The following is a 25,362-nucleotide window of genomic DNA, read 5'->3' as shown; positions in this document are numbered from 1 at the left end:
CCAACCCCATCCACCCTCTAACCTGTGTTATTGTGTTGCTACGGTAGGACGTTGCTAGGATACTCACCAACTTTCTTCACCTTCAGGGACATGAGGCCGTCGTCGATGTAAGACGTGAGCTCCGACCTTCAGGATCTTGGTGATGTTCTTGTAGTCCAGCCACAGGTGCTTCTCGTCACAGTTGTCCTTGTACTTGTCGTCCAGGGTCAACCTGATGTGACCTCCCTTCTTCAGCTCAACCTCAGCTTCGCCACTCTGTACAGGGGAAGAATCATATAATTACACAACTATTATTAGTAGCAGTAGTATTCTGTACTGTATATCTCTACGGGGAACAACAGGGTATTCTGATGCTAGTAGTGTTCTACTGTGCAACAGTACTATACAGATTTCATTGCTGGTTGTTCTATTCCTTACCGTTTTTTTTAATACGGTAGAAAGAAATGACCAAAGACAGCCAGAAATCCACCCCCCTTCAACGGCAGGTCTGCTAGTCTCTTGTTGCTGCCCGGAATCTAGTGGTGTTGTACTGTGCTACGTTGAGACAGCCTGTCACGACTTCCTGCCGAAGTCGGCCCCTCTCCTTGTTCGAGCGGTGTTCGGCGGTCGACGTCACCGATTTTCTAGCCATCACTGATCCATTTTTTCATTTTCCATTGGTTTTGTCTTGTCTTCCATCACACCTGGTTTCAATCTCATCAATTACATGTTGTGTATTTAACCCTCTGTTTCCCCTCATGTCTTTGTCGGTGATTGTTCGTTGTATGTATTGGTGCTTTGTATGTTATGGTGTGCGACTGGTTTTGTACCTACTTTCTTTATTTTGTTTATGTTGGTTTTCGGAGTTTGTGAGCATTTATTAAAATACTCTGTTTATACCAAGTTCGTTCTCCTGCGCCTGACTTCCTTGACACCAGCACGCACCCCATTACACAGCCTTTGTTGCTGCCCTGAATCTAGTGGTGTTATACTGTCCTACCTTGAGATTTCATTGCTGTATATGTTTATATTTCTTGACATTTTTTTCATGCTGTTTTTATTGTGAGAGATTTTGGTGTGTTAAGTAAAAAACTTGAACTAGTACATGCCTCTGTTCATCCGTTTTGGCTTTTCGTAAAAGGTTCACAGTAAATAAATACTCACTCCCTTGATCAGTCCTGTCCTGATCTCAGGTCCCTTGGTGTCCAGAGCGATGGCCACTGGTCTGTACTCGAGGGTTCCATGTCCGAAGCTCTCGGTGGCCTCACGGACGTTCTTGATGGTCTCAGCATGGTACTGTAGGGGGTGTCAGATTATTTTGAGACATCATAGGTGGTTTTAGAACGGTACTGTGGAATAAGAAAAGGATAGGGGTCCAAGCACAGACCCTTGAGAAATGCCAAATTCAACTTTGGAATGCTCAAATGGTTTAGTTAGCGAGCTGGACAAATTGACATTGCCCAGATAGGTATAGTGTATTGCAATTTTGTATACACTTTATATAATGTTTGATTTGATATACTGTTGCTATTTGTTTTACTAGGCAAGTCAGTTAAGAACAAATTCTTACATTTTCAATGACGGCCTAGGAACAGTAGGTTAACTGCCTTGTTCAGAGGGAGAACAACAGGTTTTTACCTTGTCAGCTCGGGGATTCGATCTTGCAACCTTTCGGTTACTGATCCAACGCTCTAACCACTAGGCTACTGCTTAAAAATGCTTACTGTCTCATGCTAATCCTCAGTGTTGAAAACACACTGACACTCACTCAACAATGGGTGACAGACAAGGGACAATTTAATAAATTGTTATGTTTTGGCCTTGGTTATATTAAAATGAATAGGCCCTGTGTGGCTCATTTGGTAGAGCATGGCACTTGCAACGCCAGGGTTGAAAATGTATCTACACACTACTGTAAGTCGCTCTGGATAAGAGCGTCTGCTTAAATGACTAAAATGTAAATGTAAAAAAAGAACTGTTAAATCACTTTGGAAAAAACAACTGCTAAATGGCATATATTAAATAGAATAGCCACGTAGCATAGCTCTGCCTCTCTTGCTCCCCCTAAACAGTTTTTTTTGCCTATAGACGACTACCTGAGACTAGAAGACTCACAGCTATTACATCTTCACAGCAGAGTCATGACGACAAGAGAATGTGTTCTTTGGACAAGAAATTAAAGGGTCGCCCCCATCGCACCGACTGTGGATCTCCTGTTCAGCTATCAATCGTTCAGCACGCTGTTGACGTCTGACTGACGACATTTTTGTGCAATTCTACATGTAAAATACGTTTGCACTCGGTTCCCAAATTACAGACGGCATTCTGTTCAGAGATGCTAAGTACTCTCGGCATGCAAATGCTATTGGTGTGTCTAAGTCCTAACGGTACTATTGGCTTTTGAAGGGAAGTGTCGGATTCAAATATATAATTAAAGTAAAAAATAAATAAAAGTATTGCTCTTTATAGAACACTGCAACTGGCTGTGAGCTTTCCAGGTAGGCTCTGCCTGCCCGGGTGAAGCAGGGTGACGAAGTTAAAAAGTCATGACTTTTAAAGGGGAGATGTGAGTGGTGTAAAGCCTAGTGCCAGGATCTGGATCCATCTAGCTGTACTACTGATCAGCTAAATACAAAAGAGGATGACTGGGGGAGGAGGAAGAGGAGGAGAGCGCACTGAAGAAGCAAATAAGAGGGTGCCGATCAGCTTACAGACACTGGTATTTAAATGTTACAGTGGTAATGTCACAATAAGGTTGGCTGGTTCTCTAGTAGACTCACTAAAAGTTGTAGTATGAGGCTGGCTAGGCTACAGACTCACTCAAGACAAACGGACAGTCTTTAGAATCAGCTGAGTGGAAATGTCACCATATTGCTTTCCCCTTTCAGATCAACTTGAGGTACCGAGGAGTAAAGGGCTAGGGGTCAGTTTGTAACTCAGCACTAGTCTAAATCCGTGAACAGCTGTGGGGGCATCAGGTTCACCACTAGAGCCCTTTATCTTGGCTTCTGTACTAGTTTAGTGTGATCTAACGAGAGCATGTTGTCCTGGGCAACACCACTGACCTCATGAGTTCCGTGAGAGAAGTTCATTCTTGCAATGTTCAGCCCAGATTTGATCATCTCCTTCAGCATATCCACTTTTCGGGAGACGGGTCCTGCAGACGGACAAGATGACAAGCAAAAGGGTTTTAGAGGGATATAGGCCTTCTGTAGATCTACACGACTCACACAGAATGCATGTGTAAAAAACACATGGCTAGATTAGTGTAGTGTAGGCCTATGGCCTTCTATGAAGTGCTCTGTAATGATTACACTGATGGAAGACCAATCGAACTGAAACTGAGCTTAGTATGATAAACGCAAGGAGGTGAGGAGCTTGAGTACTGAGAGTATGAAGGGTGAGGGATGAGGTGGGGTTGAGTACTGAGGGTATGAAGGGTAAGGGGTGAGGTGGGGTTGAGTACTGAGGGTATGAAGAGTGAGAGATGAGGTGGGGTTGAGTACTGAGGGTATGAAGGGTGAGGGGTGAGGTGGGGTTGAGTACTGAGGGTATGAAGGGTATGAAGGGTGAGGGGGGGGTGAGTACTGAGGGTATGAAGATTGAGGGGTGAGATGGGGTTGAGTATTGAGGGGTTGAGTACTGAGGGTATGAAGGGCGAGGGGTGAGGTGGTGTTGACTACTGAGGGTATGAAGAGTGAGGGATGAGGTGGGGTTCAGTACTGAGGGTATGAAGGGTGAGGGGGGTTGAGTACTGAGGGTATGAAGAATGAGGGATGAGGTGGGGTTGAGTACTGAGGGTATGAAGGGTGAGGGGGGGTTGAGTACTGAGGTTATGAGGGGTGAGGTGGGGTTGACTACTGAGGGTATAAAGAATGAGGGATGAGGTGGGGTTGAGTACTGAGGGTATGAAGGGTGAGGGGGGTTGAGTACTGAGGGTATGAAGAATGAGGGATGAGGTGGGGTTGAGTACTGAGGGTATGAAGGGTGAGAGGTGAGGTGGGGTTGAGTACTGAGGGTATGAAGAATGAGGGATGAGGTGGGGTTAAGTACTGAGGGTATGAAGGGTGAGGGGGGGGTTGAGTACTGAGGTTATGAAGGGTGAGGGGTGAGGTGGGGTTGACTACTGAGGGTATGAAGAATGAGGGATGAGGTGGGGTTGAGTACTGAGGGTATGAAGGGTGAGGGTTGAGTATTGAGGGTATGAAGATTGAGGGGTGAGGTGGGGTTGAGTACTGAGGGTATGAAGGGTGAGGGGTGAGGGTTGAGTATTGAGGGTATGAAGATTGAGGGGTGAGGTGGGGTTGAGTACTGAGGGTATGAAGAGTGAGGGGTGAGGTGGGGTTGAGTACTGAGGGTATGAAGGGTGAGGGGTGAGGTGGGGTTGAGTACTGAGGGGTTGAGTACTGAGGGTATGAAGGTTGAGGAGGGGTTGAGTACTGAGGGTATGAAGAGTGAGGAATGAGGTGAGGTTGAGTACTGAGGGTATGAAGGGTGAGGGGTGAGGTGGGGTTGAGTACTGAGGGGTTGAGTACTGAGGGTATGAAGGGTGAGGTGGCGTTGGACAGTGAGGTATAGTGTGGTTTAGCAATGAGGTGGAGAGGGGGGGTCGGGGGTTCAGTGAGGAGAGGGTGTCTCCACTGACCGATGGTGCAGATGATTCCGGTGTTGCGAGACTTGGCTGGGGCGGAGTCGATGTCCAGAAGACACATGTGCTCCAGGCAGGTGTCGGCCATGGCAGCGTGCAGCTGCTGCGTCTGGATGAAGGCAGAACCTTTCCTTTAGACATGACTGGATTGGTGTCTGAATTTGGTGTCTGAGATGTCCTGGAAAGAGGGAGAGAGACAGGGAAGGGAGTGGGGGGGAAGAGGGAGGGACGGATTGAGGAAGGGAGGGATGGAAACGGGTAGAAAGAGAGTGTGAATAAATCGAGACGATACTTTGACATTCTGTTGGATGTGACCTTTGACTTTAAGGATTATCTTGGGAGAGTCCTAGTGAGAGGCCAGTATTTGGACAGGGTGTGTGTACGATGGCTTGTACAGCTTCTCTGAGTCTCAGATCATTACACTGACATGCTACTTAAACCAAAGACATAACATAACCTAGACTGTCCAAAAAAATACCCACAAATGTAGTTGTTTTAACTCATTATTATTATTATTAAAAACTTCTTGTTTGGAAAAAATCGTGCCCAAATGAAACGGCCTCGTACTCTTTTCTAGATCATACAATATCCATATTATTATTACTATTGGATAGAAAACACTCTCAGGTTTCTAAAACTGTTTGAATTATATCTGTGAGTAAAACAGAACTCATTTTGCAGCAAACTTCCATGCAGGAAGTGAAAAATCTGAAAACGAGGCTCTGTTTCAGGGCCTGCCTATTCAACTGGCTTTTATTTATCGATATGCATGCACTTCATACGCCTTCCACTAGATGTCAACAGGCAGGGGAAGGTGGAATGGGGTGTCTAGCTTGATCTGAGGTCGAATGAGAGCTTTTGGAGTGACAGGTCCGGAATTTTCTTTGTCTCGACTTCGGCGATGTCATTTACAAAATAGCCTCCAATACCCTACTCAATAAATTGGATGCAGTCTATCACAGTGCCATCCGTTTTGTCACCAAAGCCCCATATATTACCCACCACTGTGACCTGTACGCTGTCGTTGGTTGGCCCTCGCTTCATACTCGTCGCCAAACCCACTGGCTCCAGGTCATCTACAAGACCCTGCTAGGTAAAGTCCCCCCTTATCTCAGCTCGCTGGTCACCATAGCAGCACCCACCTGTAGCACGCGCTCCAGCAGGTATATCTCTCTGGTCACCCCCAAAACAAATTATTTCTTTGGCCGCCTCTCCTTCCAGTTCTCTGCTGCCAATGACTGGAATGAACTACAAAAATCTCTGAAACTGGAAACACTTATCTCCCTCACTAGCTTTAAGCACCAGTTGTCAGAGCAGCTCACAGATTACTGCACCTGTACATAGCCCATCTATAATTTAGCCCCAACAACTCCCTCTTTCCCTACTGTATTTATTTATTTATTTATTTTGCTCCTTTGCACCCCATTATTTCTATCTCTACTTTGCACATTCTTCCACTGCAAATCTACCATTTCAGTGTTTTACTTGCTATATTGTATTTACTTCGCCACCATGGCCTTTTTTTGCCTTTCCCTCCCTTATCTCACCTCATTTGCTCACATTGTATATGGACTTATTTTTCTACTGTATTATTGACTGTATGTTTGTTTTACTCCGTGTGTAACTCTGTGTTGTTGTATGTGTCGAACTGCTTTGCTTTATCTTGGCCAGGTCGCAATTTTAAATGAGAACTTGTTCTCAACTTGCCTACCTGGTAAAATAAAGGTGAAATAAATAAATAAATAAATTTACACACACACCTACCTAATGTCACACAGACTGATGTACAACCTCCTACAAAGCTCCTCCTACAGTGATTACCATGTTCCTGCTATCTGTGTGGCCGGGGCTTTATGACTGGTGAACCAATCCTCAGGGAGGAGACAGTCCCGCAGGCCAACAGAGACATGCTTTATGACTGGGGAACCAATCCTCAGGGAGGAGACATGCTTTATGACTGGGGAACCAATCCTCAGGGAGGAGACATGCTTTATGACTGGGGAACCAATCCTCAGGGAGGAGACATGCTTTATGACTGGTGAACCAATCCTCAGGGAAGAGACATGCTTTATGACTGGGGAACCAATCCTCAGGGAGGAGACATGCTTTATGACTGGGGAACCAATCCTCAGGGAAGAGACATGCTTTATGACTGGGGAACCAATCCTCAGGGAGGAGACAGTCCCGCAGGCCAACAGAGACCTGCTTTATGACTGGGGAACCAATCCTCAGGGAAGAGACATGCTTTATGACTGGGGAACCAATCCTCAGGGAGGAGACAGTCCCGCAGGCCAACAGAGACCTGCTTTATGACTGGGGAACCAATCCTCAGGGAAGAGACATGCTTTATGACTGGTGAACCAATCCTCAGGGAGGAGACAGTCCCGTAGGCCAACAGAGACCTCCTTTATGACTGGGGAAACAATCCTCAGAGAATGAACTTGATCAACTAGCCAACCTACTACTATAACTTTTCTCATCCAGTATACTGAAGACTGTATAGAATTGTTAGACCATTGTATGTAATATGTAAACTACAATCGTCACGTGCATCATTCTATCTCGCATCTTGCTTCTCTTATTTGTAAATCTAAAAAGGTAAAGTATGACAGGATTACAGGAATGTTTGAAGAGCAGTGACAAACAATGGTCAAAGGAAAATAAAAATGTTCTTCAGTATCTTGTCTTTCATAGTATGGGCTCTTTTTCTGACATGATGTATTATGTTAATCGACAGCAATGATATTTCATTAACGCAGATTATGGATAGAGTGCTTGTTTCAGGACCAAAAGAATGCAGATTTGGGTACCTCATATGATGGGATATGACAATACAGACAGGAATATCAGGAATCTGTCTGTGTAGTTGGGAGATCTTTTTTTTCATTTTTCAATTGTTAAAAAAAAACAAAAAAACGCTTTGAATATCTGTCCACTTGTTGTGGGCATCGTGTACGAAAGGCATCAATCTAGCATGAGCAACACGATCACACCATCTAGTGGCTGTTTGTAGAAGTACCAGAGCGACTTTCAACACATCTGGCTGACGGTAATGTATTTCGTTTGTCCATCAAAGCCACAGAGGAAAATATAATAGAATGTGTATGTTAGCATGTTAGGGATACACGACCTTGATAATCATACGGTACGGTACGTTCTGAACTGGTCTAACAGCTGCATTACAGGCAGAGGATTAGAGAAAATGGTACCAGCAATCACACAATTACCAAAGGTACTCAAACAATAGCATACTTTATGTTGGACAGAAATTAATCGTAAAAGTATGAAACCATTAAAAAAATTCAGTGATGTATGTGTCAGATCATGTTCTTAATATTACACGACAGAAAGAATGGCCTGAAATAAAAATGAAAGAATTATAATCCTTTCCGTTTGCAATGTCAACACTAGATAACAGCGTGCAGTTAAAAAACATCATTATAATCCAGATTAAAGCTCTGTGACTTTCCAATGGCATTTCAACAGATGTTAAAATCTCACGTCATAAACCACTACTCGCATTCATACCGAGAAAACAATCACTACAGCAAAGACAGCCGCTAGTCGTTCACCGGAAGTGTGATTTTATTATTGCATCCAATTCAATAACAACCCCCTCACCAAAAAAAAAATATATATATATATATGATTTTGTTCAACATTGGTCATCATGGAATTATGAGGTACGGGAAGCCAAAAGCAACAAATGTAATAAATATTCATGAAATATATCACACTGCAACACAGTAAAGCGTCCATCGTAAAGGTACAATCTGGGATCAAGACGGGAATCTGTTCAATAGGCTTTCTAAATTCATCATATATCCAATGGGTCTTAGAACACTATATAATGAATCCCAGATTGTAGCCTCAATAACCAGAGAGAGTGCACTCAAGGCTGAGATCTGGTCTGATATTCAATCCAATGCTCCGTGACACCTCTGTTGTAGTGGAGAGGAGAGGGAGGGAGGAATAGCAATGGGAGATTGATCCACCACTAGTATCAGTGTGTGTGTGTGTGCGTGCGCGTGTGTGTGTGCGTGCGCGTGTGTGTGTGCGTGTGTGTGTGTGTGTGTGTGCGTGTGTGTGTGTGTGTGTGTGTGTGTGTGTGTGTGTGTGTGTGTGTGTGTGTGTGTGTGTGTGTGTGTGTGTGTGTGTGTGTGTGTGTGTGTGTGTGTGTGTGTGTGCGTGTGCAACTGAGGCCTTTGGATTGGATTCTCATTAGTTAAATCTAATCACAAGGTCATGCCCAGGTCAGAGGTCAGATAAAAAGGTCAGAGGTCAGTTAAACAGGTCAGAGGTGCAGATAAATACAAGTCAAACATAAATACATGAAATGATATACACAACAAGCAGGATGTATAGATATGCAGAGATTGGGGAAAATCGAAGGGGACTAGGTTTGTCAACCTTTTCAGAACAAGAGTCCCCTTTTCAAAATAAGAGTCAATTGTTGATAACTCTTGATCAATTCAATAGATGTCTCATTCCTATGTCTGTGGACAATATGATTTACAGAATGTTGTCAAGACGACCAGAACAATCTTTTCATCATAAGGGATATAGTGAACCTTGAAAATACATGACAATATGACGGAGAAGAGGAGCCGCAGTTTTTTCAACAGATGTCAAATCTTAAATAATGACTATGGATAGATAATCTTAAATCATAAAACAACGAAACAAAAGTAAAATATACAGCAAAATGACACCCAGGAGTTATATCATACATTTTATTCAACGCCCTCGTGTCGCTAAACCTGGGTCTTGTACATTAGGGCACGCAATGGAAAACATTTAAAAACGGAAAACTAAAATTTGCTTTTTGGGGGGGGGGGGGGGGGGCAGACAAGTCCAGGCAGTCCCTCCAAGTTTCAGTCCGTTCTCTTCTGTTTGGTGGCTGATGAACAAACCACTATCTCCGGTTTATCTTGTGTTTAGGTCTGGTGAACACCTCATTTACCCGTCTATCCATGTTGTTATGGACGAAGAGCTGCAATTCAATTCACTGTGCCTCTGTCTGTACTTTCTGTATACCCACACACAGGTTGTGTACAGTACAGTCATTACACTAAACACACAGACCTCAGTTGGATGTCTGTATATTCTCTGTGTCCATTGGGGAAACGAGGTCATCATTATGTGACTGATGTTCATACTGCAATAGTAGGAGTCGTTAAAAAAAGAAGAAGAGAATGGTTTGAAAACTGTGCGCAGTACATCTCTGTCAACAAGCTTTCACTGCCATGTCGGCCAAGGTCGGGGGAAAGCGTGTGTTTGTTTTGGCCTGTTCTCCCCTAGGACTGAATGTCTGTGCTCGGTGACTGGCTGACTGAAGAGGTGCGTGTGTTTCTGGTGCTCCTTAATTTAATTAACTTTTTTTAAGTTGGGGGCACCATTGCTACCAATGAAAAATGACAATTTAGAGCCCAGTGTGTAGGCAGAAGAGGTCCCTTGCAGGAAACATGATAGACTATCAATAGCTAAAGCTGAATGAGTTAACATTTCCTTTTTGTTTTAAGCTTTTTTCCCCCTCTATTCTCACAAGGTTTACTGTATTCTCACAAGGTTTACTGTATTCTCACAAGGCTTACTGTATTCTCACAAGGTTTACTGTATTCATTTCCAAACTGTTACTTTAAAATCCAGTCATTTGTCAAAAACATACATTCATGTCTTAATACATTCATGTCTTAATGATCGGCTATGAAAAGTCAACTGACATTTACTCCTGAGGTGCTGACCTGTTGCACCCTCGACAACTACTGTGATTATTATTATTTGACCATGCTGGTCATTTATGAACATTTGAACATCTTGGCCATGTTCTGTTATAATCTCCACCCGGCACAGCCAGAAGAGGACTGGCCACCCTTCATAGCCTGGTTCCTCTCTAGGTTTCTTCCTAGGTTCTGGCCTTTCTAGGGAGTTTTTCCTAGCCACCGTGCTTCTACACCTGCATTGCTTGCTGTTTGGGGTTTTAGGCTGGGTTTCTGTACAGCACTTTGAGATATCAGTTGATGTACGAAGGGCTATATAAATACATTTGATTTGATTTGATGTGTTTTGATAAAATAATATGTTTGATAACTAGGCTAGCAAAAAAAAAAGTTTTTATATAGTATGTAAGCGTAAATATTAATAGAAAACATCCACAAGAATGTCCAATATGGCTGAAACAAGATAGTGGAAGACAAGACCATCGACTTCTTTCAGTTAATCTCTGAAATTACAAAAACAAAGTGCAGTTCAGTCAAAGTTCTTTAGTTTGCTATCAGGTCTCTTTGGGTCACGTTCATCACACCTCCACAACATGTTATCACAATACACAAAGAAAGTATAATCATATTTAAAAAAGGAAAAAATATTGTTGGTTATTCTGAATTTAAAAATAATCTCTATAGGGTAAAATGTTAGATAAATACACTACATGATCAAAAGTATGTGGACACCTGCCAAACCCAGATTTGTCCGTCGGACTGCCAGATGGTGAAGCGTGATTCGTCACTTCAGAGAACGTGTTTCCACTGCTCCAAAGTCCAATGGTGGTGAGCTTTACACCGCTCCAGCCGACGCTTGGCACTGCACATGGTGATCTTAGGATTGTGTGCGGCTGCTCGGCCATGGAAACACATTTCATGAAGCTCCCAACGAACAGTTCTTGTGCTGACGTTGCTTCCAGAGGCAGTTTGGAACTCGGCAGTGAGTGTTGCAACCGAGGACTGATGATTTGTACGCTCTACGCGCTTCAGCACTCGGCGGTGCCGTTCTGTGCGCTTGTGTGGTCTACCACTTTGCGGCTGAGGCATTGTTGCTCCTAGACCTTTCCACTTCACAATAACAGCACTTACAGTTGACCCGGGGCAGCTCTAGCAGGGCAGAAATTTGACTGACTAGTTGGAAAGATGGCATCCTATGACGATGGCATGTTGAAAGTCACTGAGCTCTTCAGTACGGGCCATTCTACTGCCAAGGTTTGTCTATAGAGATTGCATAGCTGTGTGCTCAATTTTATACACCTGTCCGCAACAGGTGTGGCTGAAATAGCCAAATTCACTCATTTGAAGGGGTGTCCACATACTTTTGTATATATAGTGTATGTCTGAACAACAGCTTTTAAACAAATACCTTAAGACAAAATTACAATGTGAGGATTTAGGCTACAATACATATTGTACATTATTGGAAATTGATCAGTATACTTTCTTGTAGTTTAACATTATCAAACAATCCATATTGGTACAGTACCTCCACATTCAACATAGTACAGTAGTAACATTGTACTGTAGAAAAATACTTAACCCAGCGGGCAAAGATGGCGGAAATGACGTCATTACCACTCGTTTACAACCAGAACTGGTTTCGCCCGCTGGGAACTCTGTCCTTTTTACGTTAGGTCATTCACTCTGCGTTAAAAATACATCTCTGTCCTAAGTTTGTTTCCTCCAATATGGATATGCACTCATTCACACCCTCCTTGAATTAAAAAACCTACACTAGCGATTAAAAAAACACAATGCCAATACCGAAGACAATTTCCCCATAGTTTAGACATCGCAGGAGGGTGTGTTTAAACCTCACAGGTCGGAGGGGAGTTTGGAGAGTCTGTACTCTGCCTCGGATGTCTTGGCCGGGGTAGCAGGGTGACTGGGGTTGGGATGCGAAGAGGTCGGTGCTCCTTGGTTCACAGGAGTTGGAAGTTCAGATCCCGAGGGAGTGTAGTGACTCAGAGGTGTGACGTGGGAGTTTATTACTGCTACCCTCTGCCATGGGAGGAGAGGAGAAGTGAGAAGAACCAGGCCCCCCTGAAGGTATGGAGAGAGACGGTCTGGATAGAGACCCTTCTTGGGGCAGGTAGCTGCCTGAGCCAGAGGTGGAAACAGTGGAGATAGTCCTGACATCCTGGGTGAAGAGATCCACTAAGGACTCTGCCCTCTGTCCCCTTTCGTCTACCCTAGCGGGGCATGGCGTCTGTGGGGTGAGGGAACTGTGAGAGCCCATGGCGCTGGAGGGTTGGCTGTGGAGCTGGCTGAGATGGCTGTGGTGATGATGGTGAAGCATCGTCCTTCCTGTCAGTGGGCTCTGGATGGTGGGGCTGGGTGCCACCGGTGGGGTGCAGGACGGGGAGCCATCCCCTGATCCGTACTGGGCCAGCGAGGCTAGGGCAGAGTGGGAAGAATGGGCAGAGTCCACCGGGAGAACCTGAGGGAGGAGGCCGGCGTAGAGGCCGGGATGGAGGCCAGAGTGCAGGGTGGGGTGGAGGCTGGACTGCAGACCCGCCAGACTGTGATGCACCAGGGAGGATGAGGCTCCACCACCTCCAAGGCTGGCCTGTTGTGGGATAGGTATAGATAGAAACCCACTGGAGCAGTGGTGTTGGGTGGTGCAGCTAGGGCTGGTGCTGGCGTAGGAACAGTGGGAGTGTGGGGGGAGGAGGTGGCCTGCTCTCTCCTGATGTTCACCAGAGCCCATCCCCCTCTGGACGTGCTGAGAGCTGGTAGCGTGAGAGGAAGAGGAGTCGTGTTGCTGTAGCTGGCTCAGGATGGGGCTGACAGAGCTACAGATGAGAGGGCTTAGGGTGGAACCAGAGGGGGCTGAGAACCTTCCCGAGTCCATGGTGGGTCTCCCTGATGCCCCCTGCTGGTGGGAACTTGGTGCGCTGTACGAGTGGTGGTGGTGGTGGAGCTGGGCCGCGCAGGAGGAGGAGGACGGATACCCCTGGATTGAGGCCTGGCCCAAGGGGAAGGGAAAGCCTCCGCTGGGCTGGGCCTGGAAGTTGGTGGTGGGCTGGTACATGGAGGTCATAGGTGACATGGAGGAGGAGGTGGAGACTAGATGTTGCGCCCGAAACGAGGCTAATATCGGAGTGTCCACTCCAGAACGGAACTTCACAGAACCGGCCGGAGATGCAGCCCCGGAGCCACAGCCGGGAACGCCCATACCTCCAGCTGCAGACACGCCCACAAACACGCCCCTCTCCAAATGGTGGCCTCCTGGATCCTTGAACGACCTGGAGACGGGGAGAGGATGGTGGAAGAGGATGGGAGGGAGCTGGGCTTGGAGCTGGGAGTGGGAGAAGGCCAAAGCCAGCGATGTGGTGGCTGCAGCGGCCTGGAAGGGGCCCTGGACCAGGGGAGCCCAGATGACCCCTGAGGTGGAGGATGGGAGGTCCAGGGACGAGGGAGAGATGTTACTCTGGATAGCCATGTCACGGTCATGTTGTACGATCCTCTGGATGATCTCATTCTCCTGGAGGTTCACAGTTCCTGAGTTCTGGGCGACTTTGTGTTGGAGCACAGAGTTCCTCTTTCCTGTAGAGAAGAAGAGAGAGTAGTAGTATGTGAGGAAAGGCAAGAGGTTGGGGTTAGAGTTAGGGTCTGTCTTGTACAGTCTATACCTTCTAAAGCACCCAGAGAGCAGATTTTATGACCTGAAGTCGACTGTTGCAGTCATCTTTGGGTGTTGCTGTCATATTAGAACCAGAACTAGAGAGAGTCCTGCTGGTAAGGCTATATTAAACCCTGCTTGTTATCCATTAAACCACAGCTAAATTAGGGTCTTTTTAACACAATGCTTTCACCTCAGGGCAGTGAGATATAACATTCCTCCTTTCTGAAATTAAAAACGGTCAAATGTGCCAAGAGATCGCCAACTTGAATTCTCACACTTTTCTTCTCACATATTTAGCCAGTTCAAATCCTTCCAGGTTCTAATTCACATGCATTTGGTTCATTCTATAGCTCGAGGCCAGCTGTTATCTCCAGAAGGGATTAGTATCATGTTGTGGTCTAGTACTGTTTGTTATGCTGGGGCCATTTACTTCAAGTGCTGTCTGTCTTCCCAGTAGCTTACCTGGTGTGTGAACTGCTGACTGCTCTTACCTAGTTATTTTCAGATCTCATGTTGCTTCTTTTGTAGCTTTGGCAACTACACTGAGTATACAACAGTGGAGGCTGGTGAGGGGAGGACAGCTCATGATAAAGGCTGGAACGGAGCAAATGGAATGGCATCAAACACCTGGAAACCATGGAAACCATGTGTTTGGTGTATTTGATACTACTCCACTGATTCCGCGCCAGCCGTTACAACGAGCCCGTCCTCCCTAATTAAGGTGCCACCAACCTCCTGTGGTATACAAAACATTAAGAACACCTGCTCTTTCCATGACATAGACTGACCAGGTGAATCCAGGTGAAAGTTATGATCGCTTATTGATGTCACTTGTTAAATCCACTTCAATCAGTGTAGATGAAGGGGCGGAGACAGGTTAAAGAAGGATTTTTAAGCCTCGAGACAATTGAGACGTGTGCCATTCAGAGGGTGAATGGGCAAGACAAAGTTTGAACTGCCTTTGAACGGGTTATGGTAGTCGGTGCAAGGCGCACCGGTTTGAGGCAAGAACTGGAACGCTGCTGGGCGATTCAGGCTCAACAGTTTCCAGTGTGTTTCAAGAATGGTCCACCACCCAAAGGACATCCAGCAATACACTTGACCTACTCTTTACTAAAGACTGTTGTCCTACTAATCTCACTACAACCCCCCTCCAGGTCTCTGATCAATACTAATCTCACTACAACCCCCTCCAGGTCTCTGATCAATATTAATCTCACTACAACCCCCTCCAGGCCTCTGATCAATATTAATCTCACTACAACCCCCTCCAGGCCTCTGATCAATACTAATCTCACTACAACCCCCCCTCCAGGTCTCTGATCAATACTAATCTCACTACAACCCCCCTCCAGGTCTCTGATCAATACTAATCTCACTACAACCTCCTCCAGGTCTCTGATCAATACTAATCTCACTACAACCCCCCCTCCAGGTCTCTGATCAATACTAACCTCACTACAACCCCCTCCAGGTCTCTGATCAATATTAATCTCACTACAACCCTCCTCCAGGTCTCTGATCAATACTAATCTCACTACAACCCCCTCCAGGTCTCTGATCAATACTAATCTCACTACAACCCCCTCCAGGTCTCTGATCAATACTAATCTCACTACAACCCCCTCCAGGTCTCTGATCAATACTAATCTCACTACAACCCTTCTCCAGGTCTCTGATTAATACTAATCTCACTACAACCCCCTCCAGGTCTCTGATCAATACTAATCTCACTACAACCCCCCTCCAGGTCTCTGATCAATACTAATCTCACTATAACCCCCCCTCCAGGTCTCTGATCAATATTAATCTCACTACAACCCCCTCCAGGTGTCTGATCAATACTAATCTCACTACAACCCCCCTCCAGGTCTCTGATCAATACTAATCTCACTACAACCCCCCTCCAGGTCTCTGATCAATACTAATCTCACTACAACCCCCCTCCAGGTCTCTGATCAATACTAATCTCACTACAACCCCCCTCCAGGTCTCTGATCAATACTAATCTCACTACAACCCACCTCCAGGTCTCTGATCAATACTAATCTCCCTACAACCCCCTCCAAGTCTCTGATCAATACTAATCTCACTACAACCCCCCTCCAGGTCTCTGATCAATACGAATCTCACTACAACCCCCCTCCAGGTCTCTGATCAATACTAATCTCACTACAACCCCCTCCAGGCCTCTGATCAATACTAATCTCACTACAACCCCCTCCAGGCCTCTGATCAATACTAATCTCACTACAACCCCCTCCAGGTCTCTGATCAATACTAACCTCACTACAACCACCTCCAGGTCTCTGATCAATATTAATCTCACTACAACCCTCCTCCAGGTCTCTGATCAATACTAATCTCACTACAACCCCCTCCAGGTCTCTGATCAATACCAATCTCACTACAACCCCCTCCAGGTCTCTGATCAATACTAATCTCACTACAACCCCCTCCAGGTCTCTGATCAATAATAATCTCACTACAACACCCCTCCAGGTCTCTGATCAATACTAATCTCACTACAACCCCCTCCAGGTCTCTGATCAATACTAATCTCACTACAACCCCCCTCCAGGTCTCTGATCAATACTAATCTCCCTACAACCCCCTCCAAGTCTCTGATCAATACTAATCTCACTACAACCCCCCCTCCAGGTCTCTGATCAATACTAATCTCACTACAACGCCCTCCAGGCCTCTGATCAATACTAATCTCACTACAACCCCCTCCAGGTCTCTGATCAATACTAACCTCACTACAACCACCTCCAGGTCTCTGATCAATATTAATCTCACTACAACCCTCCTCCAGGTCTCTGATCAATACTAATCTCACTACAACCCCCTCCTGGTCTCTGATCAATACCAATCTCACTACAACCCCCTCCAGGTCTCTGATCAATACTAATCTCACTACAACCCCCTCCAGGTCTCTGATCAATACTAATCTCACTACAACACCTCTCCAGGTCTCTGATCAATACTAATCTCACTACAACCCCCTCCAGGTCTCTGATCAATACTAATCTCACTACAACCCCCCTCCAGGTCTCTGATCAATACTAATCTCCCTACAACCCCCTCCAAGTCTCTGATCAATACTAATCTCACTACAACCCCCCTCCAGGTCTCTGATCAATACTAATCTCACTACAACCCCCCTCCAGGTCTCTGATCAATACTAATCTCACTACAACCCCCTCCAGGCCTCTGATCAATACTAATCTCACTACAACCCCCTCCAGGTCTCTGATCAATACTAATCTCACTACAACCCCCCCAGGCCTCTGATCAATACTAATCTCACTACAACCCCCTCCAGGTCTCTGATCAATACTAACCTCACTACAACCGCCTCCAGGTCTCTGATCAATATTAATCTCACTACAACCCCCTCCAGGTCTCTGATCAATACTAATCTCACTACAACCCCCTCCAGGTCTCTGATCAATACTAATCTCACTACAACCCCCTCCATGTCTCTGATCAATACTAATCTCACTACAACCTCCTCCAGGTCTCTGATCAATACTAATCTCACTACAACCCCCTCCAGGTCTCTCATCAATACTAATCTCACTACAACCTCCTCCAGGTCTCTGATCAATACTAATCTCACTACAACCCCCCTCCAGGTCTCTGATCAATACTAATCTCCCTACAACCCCCTCCAGGTCTCTGATCAAAATTAATCTCACTACAACCCCCTCCAGGTCTCTGATCAATACTAATCTCACTACAACCCCCCCTCCAGGTCTCTGATCAATACTAATCTCACTACAACCCCCCCTCCAGGTCTCTGATCAATACTAATCTCACTACAACCCTCCTCCAGGTCTCTGATCAATACTAATCTCACTACAACCCCCCTCCAGGTCTCTGATCAATACTAATCTCACTACAACCCCCTCCAGGTCTCTGATCAATACTCATCTCACTACAACCAGGTCTCTGATCAATACTAATCTCACTACAACCCCCCTCCAGGTCTCTGATCAATACTAATCTCACTACAACCCCCCTCCAGGTCTCTGATCAATACTAATCTCCCTACAACCCCCTCCAAGTCTCTGATCAATACTAATCTCACTACAACCCCCCTCCAGGTCTCTGATCAATACTAATCTCACTACAACCCCCCTCCAGGTCTCTGATCAATACTAATCTCACTACAACCCCCTCCAGGCCTCTGATCAATACTAATCTCACTCTAACCCCCCTCCAGGTCTCTGATCAATACTAATCTCACTACAACCCCCTCCAGGTCTCTGATCAATACTAATCTCACTACAACCCCCCTCCAGGTCTCTGATCAATACTAATCTCACTACAACCCCCCTCCAGGTCTCTGATCAATACTAATCTCACTACAACCCCCCCTCCAGGTCTCTGATCAATACTAACCTCACTACAACCCCCTCCAGGTCTCTGATCAATATTAATCTCACTACAACCCTCCTCCAGGTCTCTGATCAATACTAATCTCACTACAACCCCCTCCAGGTCTCTGATCAATACTAATCTCACTACAACCCCCTCCACGTCTCTGATCAATACTAATCTCACTACAACCCCCTCCAGGTCTCTGATCAATACTAATCTCACTACAACCCTCCTCCAGGTCTCTGATTAATACTAATCTCACTACAACCCCCTCCAGGTCTCTGATCAATACTAATCTCACTACAACCCCCCTCCAGGTCTCTGATCAATACTAATCTCACTATAACCCCCCCTCCAGGTCTCTGATCAATACTAATCTCACTACAACCCCCCTCCAGGTCTCTGATCAATACTAATCTCACTACAACCCCCCTCCAGGTCTCTGATCAATACTAATCTCCCTACAACCCCCTCCAAGTCTCTGATCAATACTAATCTCACTACAACCCCCCTCCAGGTCTCTGATCAATACTAATCTCACTACAACCCCCTCCAGGTCTCTGATCAATACTAATCTCACTACAACCCCCTCCAGGTCTCTGATCAATACTAATCTCCCTACAACCCCCCTCCAGGTCTCTGATCACTATTAATCTCACTACAACCCCCTCCAGGTCTCTGATCAATACTAATCTCCCTACAACCCCCCTCCAGGTCTCTGATCAATACTAATCTCACTACAACCCCCCTCCAGGTCTCTGATCAATACTAATCTCACTACAACCCCCCTCCAGGTCTCTGATCAATACTAATCTCACTACAACCCCCCCCCCCTCCAGGTCTCTGATCAATACTAATCTCACTACAACCCCCCTCCAGGTCTCTGATCAATACTAACCTCACTACAACCCTCCTCCAGGTCTCTGATTAATACTAATCTCACTACAACCCCCTCCAGGTCTCTGATCAATACTAATCTCACTACAACCCCCCTCCAGGTCTCTGATCAATACTAATCTCACTATAACCCCCCCTCCAGGTCTCTGATCAATATTAATCTCACTACAACCCCCTCCAGGTCTCTGATCAATACTAATCTCACTACAACCCCCCCTCCAGGTCTCTGATCAATACTAATCTCACTACAACCCTCTTCCAGGTCTCTGATTAATACTAATCTCACTACAACCCCCTCCAGGTCTCTGATCAATACTAATCTCACTACAACCCCCTCCAGGCATCTGATCAATACTAATCTCACTACAACCCCCCTCCAGGTCTCTGATCAATACTAATCTCACTACAACCCCCCTCCAGGTCTCTGATCAATACTAATCTCACTACAACCCCCCTCCAGGTCTCTGATCAATACTAATCTCACTACAACCCCCCCCTCCAGGTCTCTGATCAATACTAATCTCACTACAACCCCCCTCCAGGTCTCTGATCAATACTAATCTCACTACAACCCTCCTCCAGGTCTCTGATTAATACTAATCTCACTACAACCCCCTCCAGGTCTCTGATCAATACTAATCTCACTACAACCCCCCTCCAGGTCTCTGATCAATACTAATCTCACTATAACCCCCCCTCCAGGTCTCTGATCAATATTAATCTCACTACAACCCCCTCCAGGTTTCTGATCAATACTAATCTCACTACAACCCCCCCTCCAGGTCTCTGATCAATACTAATCTCACTACAACCCTCCTCCAGGTCTCTGATTAATACTAATCTCACTACAACCCCCTCCAGGTCTCTGATCAATACTAATCTCACTACAACCCCCCTCCAGGTCTCTGATCAATACTAATCTCACTATAACCCCCCCTCCAGGTCTCTGATCAATACTAATCTCACTACAACCCCCCCTCCAGGTCTCTGATCAATACTAATCTCACTACAACCCCCCTCCAGGTCTCTGATCAATACTAATCTCCCTACAACCCTCTCCAAGTCTCTGATCAATACTAATCTCACTACAACCCCCCTCCAGGTCTCTGATCAATACTAATCTCACTACAACCCCCTCCCGGTCTCTGATCAATACTAATCTCACTACAACCCCCTCCAGGTCTCTGATCAATACTAATCTCCCTACAACCCCCCTCCAGGTCTCTGATCAATATTAATCTCACTACAACCCCCTCCAGGTCTCTGATCAATACTAATCTCCCTACAACCCCCCTCCAGGTCTCTGATCAATACTAATCTCACTACAACCCTCCTCCAGGTCTCTGATCAATACTAATCTCACTACAACCCTCCTCCAGGTCTCTGATCAATACTAATCTCACTACAACCCCCCCTCCAGGTCTCTGATCAATACTAATCTCACTACAACCCCCCTCCAGGTCTCTGATCAATACTAATCTCACTATAACCCCCCCTCCAGGTCTCTGATCAATACTAATCTCACTACAACCCTCCTCCAGGTCTCTGATTAATACTAATCTCACTACAACCCCCTCCAGGTCTCTGATCAATACTAATCTCACTACAACCCCCCTCCAGGTCTCTGATCAATACTAATCTCACTATAACCCCCCCCCTCCAGGTCTCTGATCAATATTAATCTCACTACAACCCCCTCCAGGTCTCTGATCAATACTAATCTCACTACAACCCCCCCTCCAGGTCTCTGATCAATACTAATCTCACTACAACCCTCCTCCAGGTCTCTGATCAATACTAATCTCACTACAACCCCCCTCCGGGTCTCTGATCAATACTAATCTCACTACAACCCCCCTCCAGGTCTCTGATCAATACTAATCTCACTACAACCCCCCCCCCCAGGTCTCTGATCAATACTAATCTCACTACAACCCACCTCCAGGTCTCTGATCAATACTAATCTCCCTACAACCCCCTCCAAGTCTCTGATCAATACTAATCTCACTACAACCCCCCTCCAGGTCTCTGATCAATACTAATCTCACTACAACCCCCCTCCAGGTCTCTGATCAATACTAATCTCACTACAACCCCCTCCAGGCCTCTGATCAATACTAATCTCACTACAACCCCCTCCAGGTCTCTGATCAATACTAACCTCACTACAACCCCCTCCAGGTCTCTGATCAATATTAATCTCACTACAACCCTCCTCCAGGTCTCTGATCAATACTAATCTCACTACAACCCCCTCCAGGTCTCTGATCAATACTAATCTCACTACAACCCCCTCCAGGTCTCTGATCAATACTAATCTCACTACAACCCCCTCCAGGTCTCTGATCAATACTAATCTCACTACAACCCCCCTCCAGGTCTCTGATCAATACTAATCTCACTACAACCCCCCTCCAGGTCTCTGATCAATACTAATCTCACTACAACCCCCCCTCCAGGTCTCTGATCAATACTAATCTCACTACAACCCCCCTCCAGGTCTCTGATCAATACTAATCTCACTATAACCCCCCCTCCAGGTCTCTGATCAATACTAATCTCACTACAACCCTCCTCCAGGTCTCTGATTAATACTAATCTCACTACAACCCCCTCCAGGTCTCTGATCAATACTAATCTCACTACAACCCCCCTCCAGGTCTCTGATCAATACTAATCTCACTATAACCCCCCCTCCAGGTCTCTGATCAATATTAATCTCACTACAACCCCCTCCAGGTCTCTGATCAATACTAATCTCACTACAACCCCCCCTCCAGGTCTCTGATCAATACTAATCTCACTACAACCCTCCTCCAGGTCTCTGATTAATACTAATCTCACTACAACCCCCTCCAGGTCTCTGATCAATACTAATCTCACTACAACCCCCCTCCAGGTCTCTGATCAATACTAATCTCACTATAACCCCCCCTCCAGGTCTCTGATCAATACTAATCTCACTACAACCCCCCTCCAGGTCTCTGATCAATACTAATCTCACTACAACCCCCCTCCAGGTCTCTGATCAATACTAATCTCCCTACAACCCCCTCCAGGTCTCTGATCAATACTAATCTCACTACAACCCCCCTCCAGGTCTCTGATCAATACTAATCTCACTACAACCCCCCCTCCAGGTCTCTGATCAATACTAATCTCACTACAACCCCCCTCCAGGTCTCTGATCAATACTAATCTCACTATAACCCCCCCTCCAGGTCTCTGATCAATACTAATCTCACTACAACCCTCCTCCAGGTCTCTGATTAATACTAATCTCACTACAACCCCCTCCAGGTCTCTGATCAATACTAATCTCACTACAACCCCCCTCCAGGTCTCTGATCAATACTAATCTCACTATAACCCCCCCTCCAGGTCTCTGATCAATATTAATCTCACTACAACCCCCTCCAGGTCTCTGATCAATACTAATCTCACTACAACCCCCCCTCCAGGTCTCTGATCAATACTAATCTCACTACAACCCTCCTCCAGGTCTCTGATTAATACTAATCTCACTACAACCCCCTCCAGGTCTCTGATCAATACTAATCTCACTACAACCCCCCTCCAGGTCTCTGATCAATACTAATCTCACTATAACCCCCCCCTCCAGGTCTCTGATCAATACTAATCTCACTACAACCCCCCTCCAGGTCTCTGATCAATACTAATCTCACTACAACCCCCCTCCAGGTCTCTGATCAATACTAATCTCCCTACAACCCCCTCCAAGTCTCTGATCAATACTAATCTCACTACAACCCCCCTCCAGGTCTCTGATCAATACTAATCTCACTACAACCCCCTCCCGGTCTCTGATCAATACTAATCTCACTACAACCCCCTCCAGGTCTCTGATCAATACTAATCTCCCTACAACCCCCCTCCAGGTCTCTGATCAATACTAATCTCACTACAACCCCCCTCCAGGTCTCTGATCAATACTAATCTCCCTACAACCCCCTCCAAGTCTCTGATCAATACTAATCTCACTACAACCCCCCTCCAGGTCTCTGATCAATACTAATCTCACTATAACCCCCCCTCCAGGTCTCTGATCAATACTAATCTCACTACAACCCTCCTCCAGGTCTCTGATTAATACTAATCTCACTACAACCCCCTCCAGGTCTCTGATCAATACTAATCTCACTACAACCCCCCTCCAGGTCTCTGATCAATACTAATCTCACTATAACCCCCCCCCTCCAGGTCTCTGATCAATATTAATCTCACTACAACCCCCTCCAGGTCTCTGATCAATACTAATCTCACTACAACCCCCCCTCCAGGTCTCTGATCAATACTAATCTCACTACAACCCTCCTCCAGGTCTCTGATCAATACTAATCTCACTACAACCCCCCTCCGGGTCTCTGATCAATACTAATCTCACTACAACCCCCCTCCAGGTCTCTGATCAATACTAATCTCACTACAACCCCCCCCCCAGGTCTCTGATCAATACTAATCTCACTACAACCCACCTCCAGGTCTCTGATCAATACTAATCTCCCTACAACCCCCTCCAAGTCTCTGATCAATACTAATCTCACTACAACCCCCCTCCAGGTCTCTGATCAATACTAATCTCACTACAACCCCCCTCCAGGTCTCTGATCAATACTAATCTCACTACAACCCCCTCCAGGCCTCTGATCAATACTAATCTCACTACAACCCCCCCCAGGTCTCTGATCAATACTAACCTCACTACAACCCCCTCCAGGTCTCTGATCAATATTAATCTCACTACAACCCTCCTCCAGGTCTCTGATCAATACTAATCTCACTACAACCCCCTCCAGGTCTCTGATCAATACTAATCTCACTACAACCCCCTCCAGGTCTCTGATCAATACTAATCTCACTACAACCCCCTCCAGGTCTCTGATCAATACTAATCTCACTACAACCCCCCTCCAGGTCTCTGATCAATACTAATCTCACTACAACCCCCCTCCAGGTCTCTGATCAATACTAATCTCACTACAACCCCCCCTCCAGGTCTCTGATCAATACTAATCTCACTACAACCCCCCTCCAGGTCTCTGATCAATACTAATCTCACTATAACCCCCCCTCCAGGTCTCTGATCAATACTAATCTCACTACAACCCTCCTCCAGGTCTCTGATTAATACTAATCTCACTACAACCCCCTCCAGGTCTCTGATCAATACTAATCTCACTACAACCCCCCTCCAGGTCTCTGATCAATACTAATCTCACTATAACCCCCCCTCCAGGTCTCTGATCAATATTAATCTCACTACAACCCCCTCCAGGTCTCTGATCAATACTAATCTCACTACAACCCCCCCTCCAGGTCTCTGATCAATACTAATCTCACTACAACCCTCCTCCAGGTCTCTGATTAATACTAATCTCACTACAACCCCCTCCAGGTCTCTGATCAATACTAATCTCACTACAACCCCCCTCCAGGTCTCTGATCAATACTAATCTCACTATAACCCCCCTCCAGGTCTCTGATCAATACTAATCTCCCTACAACCCCCTCCAAGTCTCTGATCAATACTAATCTCACTACAACCCCCCTCCAGGTCTCTGATCAATACTAATCTCACTACAACCCCCTCCCGGTCTCTGATCAATACTAATCTCACTACAACCCCCTCCAGGTCTCTGATCAATACTAATCTCCCTACAACCCCCCTCCAGGTCTCTGATCAATACTAATCTCACTACAACCCCCCTCCAGGTCTCTGATCAATACTAATCTCCCTACAACCCCCTCCAAGTCTCTGATCAATACTAATCTCACTACAACCCCCCTCCAGGTCTCTGATCAATACTAATCTCACTACAACCCCCTCCCGGTCTCTGATCAATACTAATCTCACTACAACCCCCTCCAGGTCTCTGATCAATACTAATCTCCCTACAACCCCCCTCCAGGTCTCTGATCAATATTAATCTCACTACAACCCCCTCCAGGTCTCTGATCAATACTAATCTCACTACAACCCTCCTCCAGGTCTCTGATTAATACTAATCTCACTACAACCCCCTCCAGGTCTCTGATCA

At 46.0% G+C, this 25,362-nt stretch overlaps 2 pseudogenes; both read right to left on the bottom strand.

Annotated features, from left to right (window-relative positions):
• Window positions 1-38: 38 nt before the first annotated feature.
• LOC139577968 (pyruvate kinase PKM-like) lies at window positions 39-4,927 on the bottom strand (annotated as a pseudogene).
• A 4,553-nt stretch (window positions 4,928-9,480) lies between these two features.
• LOC139578117 (potassium/sodium hyperpolarization-activated cyclic nucleotide-gated channel 2-like) overlaps window positions 9,481-25,362 on the bottom strand; it is a 64,110-nt pseudogene continuing 48,228 nt past the window's right edge.

This window comes from Salvelinus alpinus, chromosome 6 (genome assembly GCF_045679555.1).
Source record: "Salvelinus alpinus chromosome 6, SLU_Salpinus.1, whole genome shotgun sequence".
Taxonomy (NCBI): Eukaryota; Metazoa; Chordata; class Actinopteri; order Salmoniformes; family Salmonidae; genus Salvelinus; species Salvelinus alpinus.
Note: the sequence above shows the minus strand (reverse complement) of the source record. Positions and strands in the feature narration are given on the sequence as shown.